This window comes from Solenopsis invicta, chromosome 2 (genome assembly GCF_016802725.1).
Source record: "Solenopsis invicta isolate M01_SB chromosome 2, UNIL_Sinv_3.0, whole genome shotgun sequence".
In the NCBI taxonomy this organism is placed as follows: domain Eukaryota; kingdom Metazoa; phylum Arthropoda; class Insecta; order Hymenoptera; family Formicidae; genus Solenopsis; species Solenopsis invicta.
Window position 1 is genome coordinate 5,648,913 of NC_052665.1, and position 21,415 is coordinate 5,670,327.

The following is a 21,415-nucleotide window of genomic DNA, read 5'->3' on the forward strand; positions in this document are numbered from 1 at the left end:
ACTGGAATGTAAAACGCCGCGGCTCCTCCTCTCCTCTCCTATCTCTCTTTTTCGCAACGATGCGGCCCGAGGATCCGCGCACGGAATCGCGGACAAGTATTCGCGGACGACGCGACGTTCCGCACGCAGTCGACGCAGGGGACGATAAATAAGAGCTTCGGCATTTCGCGCGTTTCTCCTCGCGCGAGCGATAGCGAGAGACACGACTTCCGATATTCGAGTATCTATCTTATCTGCCGGCCCTGTCGTCGGCCGATGCATTACCGGAATGCACGCCGCGATCGTTGGACCAAAAAAAAAAGCAATGAGAATGGAAATACGCGATAATCTGTGATACATCGGAAGACCTCCCGCGTTTACTACAGCCTTGCCGTTTCTCTGCAATAGAGACCGGCTGAATCGGATTCGGTGCGATGAGGAAAACACGGAGGAAAACCTTGACTGTTTGCAGTTTTGATGTTTACGCGCTTTAAGCCACCTGCCGTTCGTGAATAGGAGTCGAATCACGGCGAGACGCGCGAGCGCCCCTCGGTTTCGAAAGATGTTAATTAGGCTTTTACGGTACACGGCCAATTTCAATCTACATTGTGTGTACGAGGTGAATTCTCTCGCGGCAAGGAAATCGCGCAATACTTTTGGGCCCCCCCGGTACACGCGTTGCGAAAAAGTGAAATGTGTTGTACCATTGCGTTTCCATTGTTGTGTCACGGGGCGGCGTAAAACGGGGCAAGGTTGCATTCGCGATTGTTCGGAAAAAGTCCCACCATGTAAGTTCAAGTCGGTTTCCGAATCCTCTACGTACTTACGCCCTCCCGTATTTTACATATATTTCGTATTATTGTATATCTCTTGAGAAGGATTCCACGATTGAATATACGAATTATATTAAACACAGTGTCAAAATGCGTATTTACAACGAGATAAAGCGAGGTGTAGAAGATAGTCTACGATGACGTTCACTCGGGACATTTCGCGCAACGTTAAATTGGTAGCGTCTACTTTCTACGGCGATCACCGAGCGATCACAAAACATCCTGAAATACGCAATAACATCTCAACGGCGTAAATGAAGACGTTGCGGTAGTAAACGAGCGGGTGATGACGAGAGAGCGAGAGAGAGAGAGAGAGAGAGAGAGAGAGAGAGAGAGAGAGAGAGAGAGAGAGAGAGAGAGAGTGTGTGTGTGTGTGTATGGGTTTCTCATTGTGAAAATCTCAGGAATCCCTGACCTCCGGTGGTTGCTCGCTTTAATTACGTTTGTCATTTTGTCGACCGGTGTCTCATTATAAAGAAAGTTCGAGGCATAACTCAGCACTTGTTGCGAACTTAGGTGGCCTCTTTCTAGTAACGGCACTAACCAGCCCAGCCAAACGACCGCAGCACCAACCAAGCAACCAAGCAAGCAAGCAAGCAAGCAAGCAAGCAAGCAAGCAACCAACCAGCCGACCGACCGACCAGCCAGTCATGAGCCCCCTTTTACCTTACGTATAGCCCTCCGCGTGCCTCTCTTCGCATCGCCGCTCTAGATCTTCGGATAAGAGCGAACACCATTTTAGCGGTTCCTTACACACCAGACATCCGCTCCCTTCCTATACGTATACGGCGGCACTCGGGTGAGTCTCTCTGGCTGCATTTTTTTTCCGCGCGAATGTATCGAGCGACTCGCGGGAGGGAAGGGTTGCGAAGGAAGGGGATGACGGACGGAGGAGTCAGAGAGAAAGAGGGTCCGAGATCAAAAAAAGGACAGGGACACCCGTCGGTCCAATCTCTCTTCTCTCTTCTCTCTAATCCCACATATCCCACGTAATATTACGGGTGCCGGAATATTCGTGTAGCCGCGTGAGAGCGGAGGAAGTGGAAAACGGGATAGCGTACCGTTTTGCGCGCGCGATAAGGGTTTCGTTGTTCCTGCGGCAAAAGAGCGACGTTACGTCGCGTCGCGTCGGCGCGTTTCTTTGTCGTTTCACTGGACCAACGAACACGCGCTACCGTTTTCGATTAATCTCCTCTTATCTCGGCGACCGTATCTCGGCGGCTTGTAGAAATGCTGTTAAACGCTGCCCCGTCGCGTCGGGGGAGAATTTGGCTGGCAATGAATCGGCGCGTATTTTATCGCGATAACGCTTATACCATCGGTTATACCGATTTCCGTTTAAGTCGATCGCCGCGAGTGTCTCGAAATCAATCGATTGCGATTTCCGCGACGAAAACGTCGCGCTCCCAGCGAGGACGTTTTCCTCAGAGATTTCAAAAGCGGATGTTGTTTATCTCCTAGGAGACCTATCCCGTAACGTTACTTCGTCCGCGAGATACCTGATCGCGCATGCTTCATATTCAGGTTAATTTCGCATTTAATTGCAGATTTATCTGTTTACGAGACTTATCCGTTGTACAGTTAGAGAGCGATAATCAATCTCACCGCAAACGGTGAGAAAGATCCACTTCAGGAGTGAGATCCATCATTTCATAAAATTACCCGCACCGCAAAGTGGAGAAATCATATTTATAATTATGGCAGCCTAAGAAATAACTGACGCGCCGTAAAGCTGGCAACTATAATTATAGCGTAGGAAAATGTGTGTGCATTTATTACGAGTACAATATACTCAAATATGATAAGTAAACAATAATTATATCGCGGTGCTCGAATAATCTGACTTTTCGTCGAATACTCGCTATTGCGACAATCGATGTTTCGCACATAAATATCAATTGCAGTGCAAAAGTGTAATGAAGACTTGATATCAGAGAAGATATCGATTTTGATATCGAGTCGCGATGCACATTGAGACAAAGCGAGGTATTCGAGGGAATGAGTCTGTCGTGTTTTAAATATTGTAGATACTACAATTATTTTATAACAAAAAGATTGATAACTAAGCTTAACGCATTGAGAGAAAAAATATCTTGGAACAAAACAATTTTTCTTAACACAGAAAAAATTATTTATTCGGTGAGGCCCAACAGGTTATTATTTACTGTACTTGCAGTCAAGTTGAAAATTTCTCAACTGAAATATTTATGTAAATAAAATAAAGAAATAATTTTTATTCAAATAATTTTTTCTTGCAGTTTCAGAAAATATTTATAGTTAGATTATTTTTATATTGAAGATAATTAAATGTTTTAAATTAGATTATTTAAGAAAACAATTTAATAATAGAATCAGTTTACTTATAAAATAATTTAAATGTAACAAATGTAAAAATATAAAATTGTGTACTTAAGGTAAATATGTCTATTTACTTAAAAGTATTGTAAACATTTTTACTGAAACAAAACAAACAAATGTTTGCATCAAAGTATATTATGGTTTTAAGAAAATTTATTTTTTTATTAAAATAATTTTTCTCTCTTTGCAACAATGAAGTAATAATTTTAAAAAATTAATTAATACAACACCACATGTTAGATAAGATAAGAAATGACAAGTTTATAATAGTATATTATTGTGGAGAACTATTAAACTGGTAAAACTATTAATTTAAAACACATAAATGTATTATATGTATGTGTGCGTTGGCTCGCCTTTTGATTTGAAAGAGCAGTAAGTGAGCAAGCGCAGATAAACGCATGCAAAGATTGCATATGTGTGTTTTTGAAGATATAAAAAGTAGCCAGAAATAAGATTTAGGTCGGAGGTAAACGGAGGTAACTTTTTTTCCGCTTACAGCGCACCGCGTACGACGCGACGCGACGTGACGATCGGCGCGGCGGTTTTTCGCGTCACGGCGCGGTACGGCGTTTTCCCCAAGTGACTCGCGTGCATGTAACTCGATTGCGATTTGCGTATGAATCCCGCCGCGCCGCGCCGGGCCGGCATTCGATCGCACATAAAATCTAGCTTTGCATGCTGATAAGGGGCCCTGCGCGCACCTGTGTGTACGTGCGTCACACCGAGGCCGGCCGTGCGTATACGTACGCGCACGCATAAAGAGGCCCCGCCGCGCTATATTACACCTCTCTCTCCCACCCCTCGCGCTTCCGACTCCTCCCTCCCCTCCCCCGTCTCTCCCTCTCACGCTCTTTTTTTCCTCTCTCTCTCTCTCTCTCTCTCTCTCTCTCCCCTTCTTTCTCTCCTCTAAGCGTGTACGCGCGCACGCAGATCCCGCGTGTCGATGTGGGTACGGTTATTAGCCCAGAAAGCAAGGCCCCTGCTTCCGGTGTAGGCACTTCAGTTCGAGAGTTTCTTAACCCCTTCTTACACGACTCTTGCTCGGCCTGGCCTGGCCTAAGACTCTGCCCCGGCTTGGCCTGTTGTCGGTTGCGGGTGGTAGGTAGGTAGGTACCGTAGAGCTACGGCAGCTAGATTATACAGGGTGTTCCGCGACGAGTTTCGCTCGCAAATCCTTCGCCAATTCTCTGCGACTGCGCGATTCTTTCTCAACAAAATAAAAAAAAAAGTCAATTCGATATTTCTCGACCTACCGCAGCCTGATCGGCGACTGATTATACATCTCCCCTCTCGCCAATTCAGATTTTGGAGAGACGCCAACGCCAATCCACTTTAAACGAATGCGAATTTTCACAAAGATACTTAACGTCGGAAAGTCGAGAGATGGTCGCGATAACCGCGTCGGGCGTTGAGATCTTCGTGGAAGAGATGTCGCGCTGTCTTAAAATTCGCAGAAACGGCAAATGAAATACGTCGTTCGCGTAACGTTGCGTGCAAACACCCTGTATACGTGTGCCGGCATGCGCACGCCGGGGTAGATTACCAATGGCGAATACCCGTCATTTTTCCCGCGAGACAGAGTTGGACCCGACCTGTCTCACCGGGAGCGCTCGTAGATTTCGAGAGACACCGAACGACGCCGCACGATTCCGTGCACGCGATCTCGGCGATCGTACAGTAGCGAGCATTACATTAATTTATGGACACGAAACGAGGCTTCTACAGGACGATCGAAGATCGCCGGGCATCGTAAAAAAGAAAAAAAAAAAAAAATAGCGAGCGTTAATAACTAGCTGAATGTCAACGTCATTTACGGATTCGTCCGTTGAGATTATCTCTCTAAATCTAAATCAATGGATAATCACTGATTATTATCAATGAATAATTCTGATTATCGGTGCCAAGTATGCCACTAATAATTAGTGATTATCCGAACTGAAAAATCAATGAATTTATCGTCTCATATATTTATTAACGACTATTGCGTATTTACTAGTATTTACGAGTGTATTTATTGATACAATGATAGGAACTTTTTAATGATTACCAGTGGCAAGTATGCCACTGGTAATCAGTGGAGAATCACTGATTACCAGTGGCATACTTGACACTGATAAATCAGTGATCATTTTAACTTGAAAATTAATGAAAAGTTACTGGTAATCATCGAAAAGTTCTTATTGATCAGTGTATATTATTATCATATTAATAAATATACTCGTAAATACTAATAAATACGCAATAGTCATTAATAAATACACGATAAATTCATTGATTTTTCAGTTCAGATAATCACTGATTACCTGTAGTATACTTGGTATTGATGATCAGTGATTATCCACTGATTCAGATTTAGAGATTAGGGTTGTCAAATTTAATACCTACATTTTCGGAACACGTCTGAGAGAATAATGAATTTTTTAACACTCGTTGTTTACAATACAAATATAAAGAAAAGAAACGCAGTCGGTTACGAGCAGATAATAAATCGTGTTAGTTAAAAGAAACAAATTAAAGGTTTATTTTTATAACAGGTATTCAAAACAAAATATTTACGTTTTAAAGTTTCAATTATCCTTAGCGTCTTCTTCAATTATACATCAATTATTATTGAGGCATTGGAAATAGCTATCTGTTCATCAAAACAAGTGGTAAGTAGATAGCATTAAAATTAAACACGAAATCTGAATGGTAAATGCCTACTACGCATTTTAAGTCCGGCGTACATTTTAAAGAGTAACTTTTTTTTGTTCGGTGAACACTTGTTTCCAAAATCTTAATAATTGATGTATTAACTGAAGAAGACTAAGGATAATCGAAACGTATGTGAATACCTCTTATGAGAATAAATCTTTAATTTGTTTCTTTTAACTGACACGATCTATTATCTGCTTGTAACTGTGTGACCGTTTCTTTTCTTTATATAAATCTTGCATTAACTAATGTCTCTACATAAATCGCGCTCTCTAAATCGAAATCAGTGAAATTTTACTGATTTCACTGATTTACTGATTTTTTAATATGCACTGTCTTTCAGTGATAATATACTGATTCCGATTAGTGAGAATTTTCTCTTCTTAATCGGAATCACTCAATAGACAGTTAATATTCCTTAATTATCATAGTCGTAAGCATTTCAAATCAGCAAATAATACACTGCTTCCGATTCAGAGAGTGTGACCTTTTTTTTTTATGATAACATTTTAAACTGAAGTAACTTCTTTTTTAAAATAGAAAGGCGAGTCGACAACTAGGATGTACGACTTTCTAGGAAGTTTTTTTTATTATTTATAGAAAAAAAATCATAATTTCGTTATAAATCTTTAATGTAAGTATCGCTGTTGCAATTGTGAAAAGATTATTTAAACATATAAGATGAATCCTGGGATTTCATTAAAATTATGCATTTTTGGAAGACAAAGGTTAATTATTGAACACACAGGATTAGCCGACGAATTCCGGAATCAAATTGAGATTCAAGTATCGGTCGGATAATAGAATAATACGAAAGACGAAAATAGAAATGGACAGGAGAGAGAAATTTTGGACGGGGAGCGGATTTTTTTTGCGGTACCCTCGAGGACGACGGATTCGCGGGAGCAGCAGCCGAGAGGCGCTCGTTCGCTCGCTCGCGGTCTTTCGAAAGTGATGACCCCGCGAGCGGTAAAGGTGCGTGCGTGCCGCTTCCTCCTCGGAAAGCATTTTATACGTATGGAACAACACTAATGCGATGGAGATTAGCTTACCTGGGTTCCCATGAACTATTTTTGAGCTTAATCGTTGCGCTGATCTGCTGTTATACGCCGTACATACACACGCGGGCTGCGTTGTAACAGATAATTACTCCCCGTCGCGGAGGATAGACGTTCCTGGATCGCTAATGAGGCCCCTCCCCCCTCTCCTCCCCCCCCCTGGAATATTATCGATGCGTATACGGTAGCGTGCTCGCAACACCGTCCTTCTTCTCCCCCGGCCAATATGAATTTTCTTTCCGGAACGCCGCCGCCGTCGTCAGGAAACGCCCGTGTGTTTTCCAAGGAGCAGAGATAAGATGCGGACGCGCGTTACTTCTCCGTTCACTTCCGTGACCCGAAGTCGCAACACCTTTTTGCGCGAGGGAGAAATTTTCTTACTCGAAAACTCATTATTTAACCCTTATATTCCCTATATTTCGTGCCCGACCGATTCTCGTTCGCACAAGCTCCTCACGAGTTCGATAGATCAAATTATAATTTTTATTATTATATTTTAATATATTTATATATACTGCATTTCATTATTTTCTTAAGTGAAGTTTTAAAATTAAAGACGTTCGTGAATTTCTAGAGATTATTCGAACCATTTTAAATAGATGAGGAAAATGAACGGATTCGAGATATGCTCAGGATGGTAGGGATGAGCATGCACCGGTTTGAGCATGCTGTCGCAAGGGTTAATTTTGGATTAATCGAGAAATCTAATGACTGGAATACTCGCGACCCTTCGAAGGATCGTTCCTCCCGTTCGCTTCCGTTCGAGCCGTTCGTCACTCGTGAACGCGTATCGCGAATCGTCTGGGTCACAGGTGAGAGATTAAAGAGTCGTTCTTTTCGACCTCTCTCCCTCAATCTCCGTTTCTCTCTCCAGTTGAGAGCTCACGTGGAAACGGACTCGTACTCGCACGCAACCGTAATGGTCGTCATCGATTGAGGCGCGTTGATAGAAATTCGCGAAATTCTCTCGATTGACGTTGAATCAAGCGACTCGAGTTTTACCCGAGTTTCAGGCATATAAAAATCTCGCGATTGAAAATTAATTGTCCGCAGACAACAGAATTGAGAGAATACGCGCGCGCACGTACGTTACATATGCAACCGCGGTGTACGAATTTCCTTTTTTTTATTCATCGCGTGGCTCAAATAATGAGCTCGCTAAAATCGTACGGCAAAAACTGTTGCAACGTCGGAAGTGGCAATGCCCGGCGAGCGTACGGTTCTCAAAGGGTTAATTGGGCATAGTAACTCTTCAGGTGACCAAGCTCCATGGGAGTGTGACGGAAAGAACCCGGTTTCGTGCGCGGAATTAAGTACAGTACCCACGTCTCTGTTTATAACGCCTTATAGGCGAGCGCGTCTTCTCATTCACCTTGCGACAGCGAAGTATGGAATGACCTTGCGCATCGATGTTCATTACACCTTGCCGACATCAAAATGTATCACCGCGTAATGTGTATATAACGCGCCTCTGTCTGCGCCTTGGTGTATGTACGCAGTTATCGTAGATTTATCCTTATCGCTTTACATCAATGAAAATGAGAGAATAGGAAAATAGAATTTTATTTTATTTTTCGATAAGTATTTCTTACGAAAAGAAAGTGATTATAACTGGAAAGCGCGTGTTACAAACTCTTTCATTTACCCATATTGGATAACTGCGTAACAGCGATTAATTGCGAATTTAATCAATATTTATAATAATTACCCAATTATTTGATTTAATAATTATAATAATGAACCAATAAAGTCGTTATTATATTTATATTAATTAAACAATTGAACTATCATTAAATTAACAAATTTACAGTCGCAAATGTGGAAAACAGAGGCTTTTCAAATTAAAGGCTCTAATTAAATAACATACCAAAAATGGGAATCTGTTTATGTTTTATGCGGGAACTTTTAGATTTAGCTTTGTCATAGCGACTTATTTGTATAAGAACGCACTACTGTGTACGTGTGTCCTCGTATATACGGTCGTTTAAAACCGATGGCACACCGATTGTACTCGGAACCCGAGCCTTCATTATACGCCGTCTCCAATCACGTGTGACAAATTATTCCCGCGTCACTTCCTCTAGCGCGCCGACGAGATTTCCACGGGGTACGACCTGGAAGACAGCCGTCTGGTAGGCCGTACCCAATTCTATATACGCGTCGACATTTGAAATAACAACGAAATGACAATCACAATTAATCGCATCCGATTCCACGAAGCTGTGGTTATAAATAAAAAAAAAAAAGAAGAAGAAACAAAACTCATTTCGCGCAGCTAATTTTTCTTTTTTTTTTTTCAACCGGAATCTTGCTTAATTTTGCTCGCAGAGTCATCGGAATGTTTAAAAGTTAATTTCTTCCCGCGTAGTTTTTGCCGCGGAGAAGTGTATTCTCCAATTTCTCACGGTGTGCTCGAGGAGTGGCGGAACGTTGCGCGATAAAATTTAACCTCTGGCGCGTGTTCCAATCGAATTTTCGACGGCTATAGGTATCGCATCGCGACACGATTCAGTGCGTTTCACGAACGAGAGATGAGAGCCGAAGGACATTGCGCGTCCCGGATGCAAATGCTCTCGCCGACGGCGCGGCGCGGCGCGGTGCAGCGCGGCGGCGTCAGATTGGAATATAGGATATACAAAAGAGAGAGAAAAAAGGAGGAAAAAAGGTATCATCCTTGCGTGTCGGAACCGCGTAGCGAGAGCCGCGCCGCGCCGCGCGGCTGAGGTCGAGGAGCAGCGCGGTGCGGCCGAGGCGGCGCGCATAAGTCAGCACCAGGATATTTCGTCATTTCCTGCTTCTCACGCGATACAATCTAAATTAACTATGTTCGCTTGGCTAGGCCTCCTCCCTCGCACGGAGAGGCTCGCATCTCTCAAGAAAATTTCTTATTTCCTAGCGAGGAGGGCCGCCGCCGCCACCGCCGCCGTCGCGCGAGGAACGCGAGGGGACGTCAAGCGGCGTCGAGAGGACGAAGACGAGGAGGATGAAGAACCGCGCCGCACCGGGGCTTTCACAACGTTCCCGTTTTGCGTCGCCAAGTGAGTAAGTTGCCGCTCGCATTCTCTTCATCACTCGCACTTGGAAAATCGGCCTTTAATGTCTCCTCCCGGCCGGAAGTGAGAATACGCGATGCTCCCGAAAAGAGACCAGGCTCTCGGTTTTCCTAGATCACCTCAATTTCCATAAAAGGAAGGGGGGAGCGACGTAACGAGGCATGTACAGATACACGAAACTGATTTCTATTATTAACTGACGAAGAACACATCGAGAGATCTTTAAACGTTTCGTCTCGCGGCGCGAAGAAAAACAGAGAAAAAGAGAGAGAGAGAGAGAGAAAAAAAGAGATTCGCGGAAGAAAAAGTTGAAACGCGTATACCACGGTTTACGTTCACACACCGGACCGGTTGCCAACTCGACTGTGACTTTTGCGAATTCCACGGGATTCTAATTTGTGCCTATCCTCGGGGAGAGGCCGTTTTACGGCTCGAACGATGCAGTCGCGGAGGAAGTAGGGCGTAAAGTGCCTTGAACTTTGAACCGCGCGGCTCTTGTTTTTTTTTTTTTTTTTTCTTTTTAAACGTCGGTCGCGAACGGGAAACTCCGCGGGAAATGTCCACGGCGCGGCGGTGGCCTGTCGGGGCCGCATAATTTAACGTTCTTGGCGTTATTAACAATATTAATCGTGAAAAAGTGAAACTTGACACAAGAACAATATATTCTTGATTACTTCATCTCTTTTACTCTCAAAACTTTCCCACGATGTTAATAATAAATCACGCGCGGGACGTCATCGAGATGATATCCCGGTTCCAAATAATTTTTTTTTTTACGTTTCCCCGGATATTGGGATCGAGTTTTCTCGATTTTCCGCAAGTTTCTTTCGTTAAACTGAAACCGGTGGTTTTCGCCACCGGCGGCTGATCGCGCAATTCGGGATTGCGGCATCGAGGCGGCGAGAGAGCTCTCCGGTCCACCTGGCTTCTCCGTCGATTCGTCTGACCAGCGATGGACCGCATCACTTGCCGAGTGTGGCCCCTCGATACTTCCGCCTCGCTTTCTCGGTAACGCGATTAGACTCCGTATAATGCGCGTTAAATACTCCGTGGGCAAGATGGGAATCCTATGGGAATCGACGATTAAGAAGCAACGACACGCGCGATGATCACGATCGGACGGGCATTTGCAATTTTGTAATTACGATCGCACGATTAAATCGCGTTTTTCCTTGGAATCCGAGACACACGGGCGTGCTTGGCGAACATCAAAGAACGCGCGAGGCGAACGGGCGAAAAGAAAGGAGATGATATCGGCCACGAGTGTGTTAACTGCGGAAATGTTGTGGCGTGGCGGAGAACACACGGCGGGTGGAGAAGGCGTAACTGACCATGGTGCAAATACACACGCGTTCGTAGAAAAACGGGGATTACCGGTGTTTCGCGTGAAACGGGCGTGCGACGACGACGACGACGACGACGACGACGCTCCTCTTTTCCGTCCCAACGCGCAGCCCGCTCGTTCCATTATTTAACCAACGCTATCGCGGGGGAGGGAGCATCGACTTCAATTCTCACGAAAAACAGACTTTGCTCTCAAGTATTCAATATCAATTTCATTGAAGAAAGCTAAACGCATCGTTTGATGTCGCGACTCTCATAAATTGGCATTTCTCAAATGGAGTCCGATCGCGCGCGCACGCACGTATACGCACGTATACGCACGCGGGCAGGCGTATGTACGCGGCGCGATCGGCCGTGCCGGTGGCGTTTCTAACAAATTAACGGCCGATATCTCCGTCGTTTACCCTGCTCCTTTGCCTTCTGGCTCCACCTCCCGGCTCCGAGCGAGCGGGCCGGCCCGTGAGAGGAGCGCGCGCGCGGCGACGAGGCCAACATCCAGCATGCGCGCGGGCGCGCTCGTACTCGCGCTCGAGTACGAGCGTCTGCGCCCGCGCGGGAGAGAGATCATTTTTGCCACGTATTTGCAAACTGAATAATAAATACCGCGGAATATATACGCGAAAGAGCAGCGCGTTCCGCCTTCACGCAGCTCGCGCTCGCCGCGGATTGGTCGCGCCGGCCGCGAGGGGACGGCGATACCCATTCGCCGTCTCGCTCTCCTCCGCTCCTCTCTTCGCCGCTGGACCTACTTTGTACATACACGCACACGCGCGCGCGACCTGGATGCATGCACGTGCACGGCGGAGCACGCGGGGAGGGGACTCGTCGCTGCATATGCGCTTCTACGCTGTGTGCATCGCGTGTATCTCTCTCTCCCTCTCCCTCTCCTTCCTTCTATCTTGCAACTTTGCTCGTTCTTTCTCTCTCTATCTTCCTCTCCGCTCTCGCCGCGGATAGATGTGGCGTTCGGCTCGAGCGAATCCGTCTCCCTTCGACCCCTTGCTTTGCTTCTGAGTCTCTTTTTCTCTTTTTTTTTGCTCTCTCCTCTCTGCAGATCTTTCTCTATTTTCCTTCGTCGCTTATTGGCTCTCTCTTGTCTATTCGCCTCTTTTTATCTCTCATTGTGCGTACGTCTTTTATTGTTTATTTGTATTCCGTTTTTGGTTTTTGTATCTTTACTTAATTACGTTTTTTTTTTACTTTTATACTGTGCACTAAGATTTTCTTTTTTGCTAGAATACAATAAATTTTTTCTCTTCTTTTTCTTCCTTTACATTTGATCTTAATATCTGAATGTAATGTATAGTTTATGTTTATCGTATTCATTTCCTTCTTTTCCGTATATATCAAATTTTGCTTTTTTTTTCTTTCTCTATCTATTTCTCCTTTCGGCCCTCATATGTCCAAAAACGTACGCGCCCGCATAAACGTCCGAACGAACACATATCCGTTTCGTGGCTTTGCTGTATCATCGATTGAATCGGTTCTCCTCAGCTGCATTCGTATACATACCACTGGCTTTTCTAAATCTAAATCTATCGCGAACGTTAATCGACGCAGCGACAAAATCGCATGGCTAGAACAGTCTGTGCTGGAGAAAAATTGATACACATTCGATAGAAATATTTACTTAAAGAATGTATTTATAAAAAATACTATTTCAAATAAGTATCTTGTGCAGGAAATATAAAAAAAAACAATTAGCATTTAGTGTATATTTATTTGATATTAGATATTTATTTTACATTTTGATATATCATGGATAAATAACTTTACTCCGTTTTCTATTGTTTATTCATTATTCTCTATTTCTTAAAAGTACAGAATAGAAAATAGTACACTTATTTATTCGTGACACATCGAAGTGTAAATCAACATGCGTGCTCGATTTTTATTAATCGTACACTGAGAAAAAAAATTGGTTAAAAAACTAAAATATTTAGTCCGATATGCACAACTAAACATTGGATTGATTCAACAATTATTTAGTTGCACAACAAAAGATGTCGTTTATTTATATTAATCATTCCAATTTTTTAACTAAGAATTAATTAAATCAACTCAATATTTAGTCGTGCGTATCGGACTAAATATTTTAGTTTTTCAACCAATTTTTTTTCTCAGTGTACATATATTCAAAATTTTTTGATCTAAATAATAATAATAAGAAAAAAAGAAGTAAAACGCAAATTAATAAAATAAAAATAAGAATAAAAAAATCTCAAATTAGTAGCACAAATTAATTCACGAATTTAGTTATTTTCTAATCGAAATGTAAATTAACACGCGTGCTCGATTTTTATTAATCGTACATATATTCGAAATTTTTTGATCTAATTAATAATAATAAGAAATAAAAAAAAGTAAAACGCAGATTAATAATATAGAAATAAGAATAAAAAAATCTCAAATTACTAGCACAAATTAATTCACAAATTTAGTTATTTTCTAATCGAAATAGCACAAGAACGGAAGAAAACAATTTCTATATGGAGTAGAGATATATCATCGAAGGAATTGATAATAAGAAGCAACACGAAATATTGTATCAATAATAATACGCGCGCGAGCACGTTCCCTGCTGCAGAGACTTCATTTCGTTTTAGGGATTGTTCAGCCGAATAGCATAAATATTTATGCACATACGCAAGCATTACGCGCTTGCCAGCGCATTAACGAGCACAATGCACTTATATCGTTTCATATACATACCAGCCGCTCAGGTGAGTGACGGCCGCCCGAGCATGATGTTCCTCTCAGTTTATTTTACGGTTTCTTACGGTTGTCGCTTTCTTTCGTTTACCATCGCTTCTGTGTTCCATCTCTATTTTTATATACCTCGCGAAGACGCGATAATACGTACGGAGTGTCCGGTGAAAGGCGGTACAATCGATCAAGACGTCGCTCGCGGATCGATCTGCGACGAGACGTACGAAAAACGTAGGATAGATTTAGAAAGTTTGATCTATTTTTTTTTTATTAGTTTGTATCTTTAGTCCCGCCTCCTCTTCGTAGTACTCATGCGTCTCTCTCTCTCTCTCTCTCTTTCTTTCTCTAGATCGAAACAGACGATTTCCGGCAACTCGCTAAATTATACGCACGAGGGATTAGCGCGAGAAACTTTTTTTAAACGTTGCGTTTTTTGCGTTCGCGCTCCATGAGGTGAGACAGCCGCGTCATCGAGATTGGTATCGATCGTATTTATCGAAAGAGCAGTCGGTGCGCAGGCAAGCCGAGTGAATTAACGCGGTATCGCCCCGTATCCCCTCGATTTGCTTTATAATCTTTTAAATATTCAGTTTGTACGGTCGGTTTTACATTCACTACAGCGTATCGGCCGCTACGCTACGCGAACCCGCGTGTGTACTAATTTATACCGCGGCGATTATCATATACGGATCGCAGATCGACCTGCGATCGGTTTTTCTCGGAGAGAGGAGAAATCCGCTCTTGAATCATTCTTAATTAAGCTCGGTCGGGAGTAAAATCACGGAAGGGAGAAGTGAGAGAGAACAAAAGAGAGCCTAACTGTCTGCGGTCGCAGCGTCGTCGTCGCGTTAAGTGTGCACGATTATCGGAAGCGATACTCTTTCCGACGTTTACCCTTCGAAGAAAATTCAATCCACCTAATACTCGCCGCGAGGAAGAGAACGGTAGAGAATTCTACGCAACAGGCTTGTTTACGCTCATTTGCGACGCTTGATTTTGCGCTCGCGGAATAATTAGCATGCGTTTCTCCCCCACTCGTCATACACACTTTACTCCTCTTACTTATTTACGGGATAAAGTTCGACGTAACGAAGCGTCGGACGTTAACGAAGCGTTAAAGCGAGGCAGGTGGGTTGCATTAATGCAACACCGGGAGGAATATAAATCGCGCAATCGCGAAAGGTCGCATTAATAGTAATAATAACATGGATAAAAATATGCGATTTTTCTCCGACGAGAACAACGCGCGCGCGGAGCCGCGCTCGCACCGTAGTTTATATTTAGACTCGCGCTTAGAGCGAATTTATAGTCATTGCTATCGGGATCCTTTATGCACCGTCCCTTGGCGATATTGCGGTGTGCCTACACTCCTCTAACACTCTAGGCCGGCGGTTCTCAAACCTTTTTTCGCTCGCGGCGCGCTATTGTCCGCCTCAGAGCGGAGCGGAGGCTACCCTCGTGCGAAGCGGATTCGCGGATGCTGCGTTATTATTTTTACGTTTACCCTTTCAGGCGGGGGTCGAAGGGGAGAAAATGGAAAAAACAAGTGAAATTAGGTATAGATCCTTCTCATCTCACATCGCTCGTACGATGACCACCACGCCGAAATCTCGTTAGGCGACGCGCCCTTTGAGAGTCACTGCTCCAGACGTTAGAGAAAGAGAGAGTACATCGTACGTCTATAATCTCTCGGTATTTTTCTTTTTTTCACGCGCGTGTGATGACACCCACGTGGTCTCGAGCTGCCGCCGGCGCGTCGCGTCGCGCCGCGCCGCTCCGCGCGCTCGCTCGCGCTCGCGAGCGATTCGCATGGAGCCACCAGCCGATATCTATATGGTCGCAACCTTTCTCCTCTCTCGTGTGCTAATCAATCTGCGTGGCTTCCTACGCATTTCGATTACGTAAATGCGCACGGGCATTGTGCGAGTGAGACCGCGGCGCGAAAATTTAAAAAGGCGAAATCAGGAATCCGCGCCTCGCATTCCGGCGCGCGCTCGCCCGATCCCCGCGTGCGAAACGGCCTCTGCCTCTGGCCGGCCTCCTCCGTCTTGGCCGCGATATCTCTCATATTCCAATGACATTTGCGGATACGTATGGAGCCCCGCGCGAGGATCGACTGTCGAAACGCGCGCGCAATAGATCGTGCACTTTACGTTTACACGCGCAAAGTTATTAGCACGCTCGAGCGGAGCGGAGGCGGCGCGAATCGCCGTCGAAACGATTAAATTCAATCCAATCCAATCTAATCTTTGGGGGAGGGAGGGAGGAAGGGGGCATGTAATTAATTAGAAACGCGCTCGGCGTGTGGATAAAAGGTGGATGAAACAAATCGCGCCGGGGCATTTCTTATCCGTCGATGCGCTTTCGAGCGTCTCTCTTTTTCCGAACGTCTTTCCCATCCTCGGAGGATATTTCTCAAAATTCGTCGCCCGAGGCACCGCCTACTCCGCTTAAATACGCCTTCGCGCGCATCTCCCATAATTTTTTTTTGTTTTTTCCTCTCTTCTTCGCGGAACTTTCGCGGCGATGGCGACGACGGCGAGAAGAGAAGATGCGCGCCGCCAATGCACGGGCGGATCCGCGCGCGCGCCCGCGCGCGCGCGCGAAGCTGCGCTACGCTCGCGCGGTGGTGCCTCGAGGGGGCACGCTCGAGCGTACGCTTACTCGCACGGGGCACCTTCTCCCGCCAGGTACACCCGTGTCTCTCCACCAACACATATCTAGCGGGCACATTCACAAGGGCGCACATGTACACACGTGCACGCTTAGGCCCGCTTCCTCCTCGTACGTACACGCTCGACCGGCCGCGCAGCACCGAGGTACCGCCGTCGCCGCCGCCACTGGCCGGTCGCCGATGCTAAGCTAGAACTCTCGTGGTGGTTCGCCGTACCGCTCGCCGCGCGCCGCACCGCACCACGCCGGGCCCCGGCCCGGCCCGAGTAGCAAGTCACCTCCGCTCACCTCGGCGGAGCGCGCGCGCCCGACTTCAGTTCGCGCTCGGCCCGAGTCGTTGTGCAGCACGGGACGTCGGTGCAGCAGGCAAGCAGGCGAAGCGAAGCGGGCAGGCAGGCGGACAGGCAGGCTGATGGGCCGGCCGCTGTCGCGAGCGCGGCCCGACGACGACGACGACGACGACGACGACACGCAACGCACGCATGTACGCGTTGCTGCTGCTTCTGCTGCTGTTACCACCGCTGTTGCTGCCAGTGGACCCGCGTGCGCGTGATACACGAGAGCGAGAGGGAGATTGACGGACACACGTGACACACGGGATTACCGCGTGCGCGGTGCTAAAACGACAGTGAGATCGCGGGAGAGCGACGACGACGACGACGACGCTGTCGAGGACTCGGCCTGGTGGTGATCCTCTTTACCCTGTAGGATTTCGGATATCCATTTTGGGATTAAAAGTAGAAAGAGAGAGAGAAAGAGAGGACGCGGAAGATCCGCCTGGCGAGTGCCACCGCAGGGATTCCTGCGCAGGAACGGAGCGCGGTATTATGTCACACTCCCACGCGAGCGACGGCCACCGCTGCCGTTCCTATCGCCGTCGCTTCTGCCGTCGTCGCTGTTGCTGCTGCTGCTGCTGCAAGGCCCAACATCCTCGTCGCTTGACACTTCCGTGCAACGCTTGACGGATCACACGCGCGCGCGCGCGCGTGCGCGTGCACCCTATTGTGAATGTTGTATACACAGTGCACAGTCGTATCATCGTTACACGAGACGTTCATAATTTGACAGTGACACCTCCGCTCTCTCTCGCGCGACCCACGTTCGATTCTTTTCCGGTGTTCCTCCCGCCGACTCTCGACTCGTTCCTACGGATCGTTCGCCGCCTCAATCATCCGCTTCGCCGTCCAACTTGGAGCCCTCGTGGGAGTAAGGCGACAAAGGTAAACTGAGAGAAAGAGAGAGAGAGAGAGAGAGAAAAGTCATTTGGCGCGCGCGTTTTCTACGAGCGAAACCCGATCGCTCGCGCGGTGTCACGTATCGGGTATGGCACGCGATACGCGACGACAACGGCGGCGGGAATTGTCGCATGACAATCCGCTCGACTCCGCTCGATTCCGCTCGACTCTGTCGCGCCGCGCTCAGCCGCGCCGTATCGGCCCGGCTCGGCGAATCGATCGTGACGCCAGGGTATGAAATCGGTAATGAGCTGTAAATCTCCAGCGAGTACCTCGGGCCGCGTGTGCGGGTGAGTCACACGTCACGAATACCGACGATCCCCGCGGACACACACGTACACACATACGGGAGACACGTATAATATACGTAGACGGCACCTTCCTTCGGTATTCTTTCGCCTTCGGTAGAAAATCGAAGGAAAGGATAATAAGCGAGAAATACACTCTCTCTTACCCGCCGGCCGGTTCCGTGGTTGGCCGCGCGCGCGTGGGCGTAAACGAGAGAGAAAGAGAGGAAAACGCTCGGGAGAGAAGGCGAGCGAGAGGGAGAGCGCGCCGCAGCGTGTATAGGCGATTTTCTGAAAAGAAAAAATCTACGGTGAAACCTTCGTTAACGTTCTCGGTTTAGACCCGCGTACACACGTGCCGTCCATCGCCCGCGGGAGGTAATCCCGTTTCGATCGGATCGATTCGCCCCGAAAGAATCGTCATTACGCGGCGAAAGCGGCCCGTAGCGACGTCCAGACGTCGTGAGAGAATCATCGGCGTCGGAAAATTATCGTTGGCTCTCGCGATCGTCTCCATCGGCAACGGTTACTCGCTCGATACGTCGAGAAAAAGAAACGAATGAGAGAGAGAGAGAGAGAGAGAGAGAGAGAACTTTATTGTATTGTCTAAAAAAGAATTTTATTGTGTTACCTAAAGATTTAGCCAGATACGGATCAACAAATAATTTTATGTGAAACTATCAAAATAGTTATGTAATACGTTTAAAGCATGATGACACTGTTTCGAAAAGTTGACATTTTAGCAACCAGCTTAAATACAAATGAATTTTTTTTTACGATTTAACATAATTTTCAAATTTCAGCAAAATTCTTCTCTCCGTGTTGTTTTCGATGTGACAATTTAACGATCGAGGGCCACTTCAACCAACTTGGATTAACTTTGATCGGCGATTAACTTAGTCAACAGAATTGCCAACATAAAAAGGAAAATAGTTTACTATTAGATCAAGACGCATAATTTTCTCCTTTTCTCTTTATAATTCATATTTGATCGATTCGCTGATAAAGTTAATTATCAATTAAAGTTAATCGAAGTTGGTTCAAGTGGCCCTTAATCCGAATAGCGACCGACAAAGAGAGAAAGAGAAACAGAGAAATATATCGATGCTCGCGAATCGCTGACAAGGCAGAATCGTTCTCGCGAATGACTCCTGAAAATTCACGAGACCATATGCACGCGATCGATGCGCGGCTTCGCCTTACTGCAACGTGTAGAGAAGGTGCGAATCGCATAGGGAGATCGGCGACGGTGTCGCAATTATGCGTATAATAATAGTTGACTTTTCTCGCTTGACACCTGCAGGAATTCGACCATTATCCGCTAAACTCAATGAAAAATAATAACGAATAAAATCGACGTCAAAATCACTCGCGTACACAGAGAAAAAAAATGCTCTTGAATCAACAGCATCAGTCTAATTGGTAATATTTTGTTAATTCAGTAAGTATGAATAAAACGAAAAAATTAAAAGTAAGGACAATAACAAATATAGTTGAATGAATAAAATTTAATTGAATCAACTATATGTATTAATGACAGCCCGTAATTCGACGTACATTTAATTGAACCAAAGTACATTTTACTTCATATCGCAGCATTTTTTTCTCAATGTAAATAAAAACATATCTTGCCATGTCTTGCATTTTTTCAAAAAGCTTTAAAAAGACAGTTTTTAGCGGTCTTAAAGATATCCTGTGCAACATTTTGAGTTATCTAACAATAAGAGATGTGGAGAAGTCTTGGAGATATCTTTTAGAAAGACATCTCATGTGACAAGTACCTTAAAAAAATACATTTTATGATATCTTCAGGAAATATCTTGAAGCTAACTTTAATAAGATATCTTCTAGATATCCACTTGAGATTTCAATGTTTTCCGGGCATCGGATCGACGTCGGTGTACCATTTCTCACTGGGAAATCCGCGTTCGGAGAGCGCAGGCTGTTAATTCGACGATTCATTCTCCCTGATGATATAATAATATTTAAATAACACTGTAGGACGTAATAGATGTATGATAAAGTGGGAAGAGAATGAATAGCAAAAGGAAATCTCGGTTCTAACTTTACAGCCTCGATTATCGAGGCGTCACATTCATTGCTCCTGGCAAGCGCCGTCCGTAAGCAAGTTTTCCCTCATCGCGGAACTATAGCGTTCGACAAGCTCGCGACAATGCTTCGCGCAATTCGCGACGTTAACTCGAGCTGTAATAATTCTGGCGGGGAAATAATCCGACGCGGCGTCTAATTGTAAGTTATAACTACAGGGCCTGTTAGGCCTGAACATGAGACTGATCGGCCGGTTCGCCAAGTCCGCAGCTCCTTCGTCGCGCTCGATTCTCGTTAGCGACGTTGGAGTCGAGCAGCCTTCCACGGCGCGTCTCGCGCGAAATGCTGCGACGCTAGAAAGCACGCCGCATCGTAATATATTGATTTATACATATCTCGTCGATTTATCGAAAGATACCTGTGCATCTCCCCGCGCGATAATCGTGTACGTCCGTCCGTTCGTCCGTTCGTCATGCGCCTGCCTCTACATGGCTCTATGACAATTCGGAGATGCGTATCGCAGAGAGACGCAGGGATGAGGGATGTGTGAAGAGGGCAATGCAAAAACTAATAATTTATCGACTCTTTAATGTTAAAGCGGCGTCCTTGTCGTCATCGTCGTCGTCGTCGTCGTTACGCGCGTGCATTCCTCCTCGCTTTCATGTCATCGGCATCCTCGCGATCGGCGCACATCGCGTGTTGTATCGATCTGACATTATGATTATTATTGCGTTACGCGTCTCGCCTTTGTCTCTCTCTGTGTGTGTATACGTGTATTGTGTATGCTCGAGGTACGTGTGTGCGCGCATATGTGTGTGTGTGTGTGTGTTTGTGTGTGTATGAGTATCGCGGATTGAGACCTCCGTCAGTGGCACGTACGTACGTACGTACGTACATACGCGACTATCGTGCGACTTTACGATTTCGTCGCGCACATGTACGCGAGGCCGCGTACAGTATAGATCCCCGTCCGTCGGCGAACGCGTCGCGCATTGTGCCGTTCAACCCGCTCCATCGCGTTATCGCGACCTCGAACGGGAGGATTATTTTTATTATTGCTCATTCTCATTTTTTCCCGCTACGGCGGCGAGAGTCATTCGCGCCACCAAGTAACAATTGTTGTTGCGTTACGAATCCTTA

The 21,415-nt window shown here is 45.7% G+C and overlaps 1 protein-coding gene and 1 pseudogene across 5 annotated transcripts in view; both read left to right on the plus strand.

The window, feature by feature from the left end:
- Positions 1 to 21,415, plus strand: part of LOC105199114 (putative transcription factor SOX-15) — a 54,080-nt gene that overhangs the window by 1,580 nt on the left and 31,085 nt on the right. For 2 of the 5 annotated variants that reach the window (XM_026133040.2, XM_026133042.2), the window contains exon 3: positions 9,822 to 9,967. The gene's annotated coding sequence lies outside the window, so the exon portion shown is untranslated. Of the gene's footprint in view, positions 1 to 9,821; positions 9,968 to 16,951; positions 17,925 to 21,415 lie in introns of those variants that run through there. The other 3 variants (XM_026133043.2, XM_039446209.1, XM_011166071.3) reach the window with 3 other exon arrangements.
- On the plus strand, positions 11,568 to 13,012 carry LOC120356903 (annotated as a pseudogene).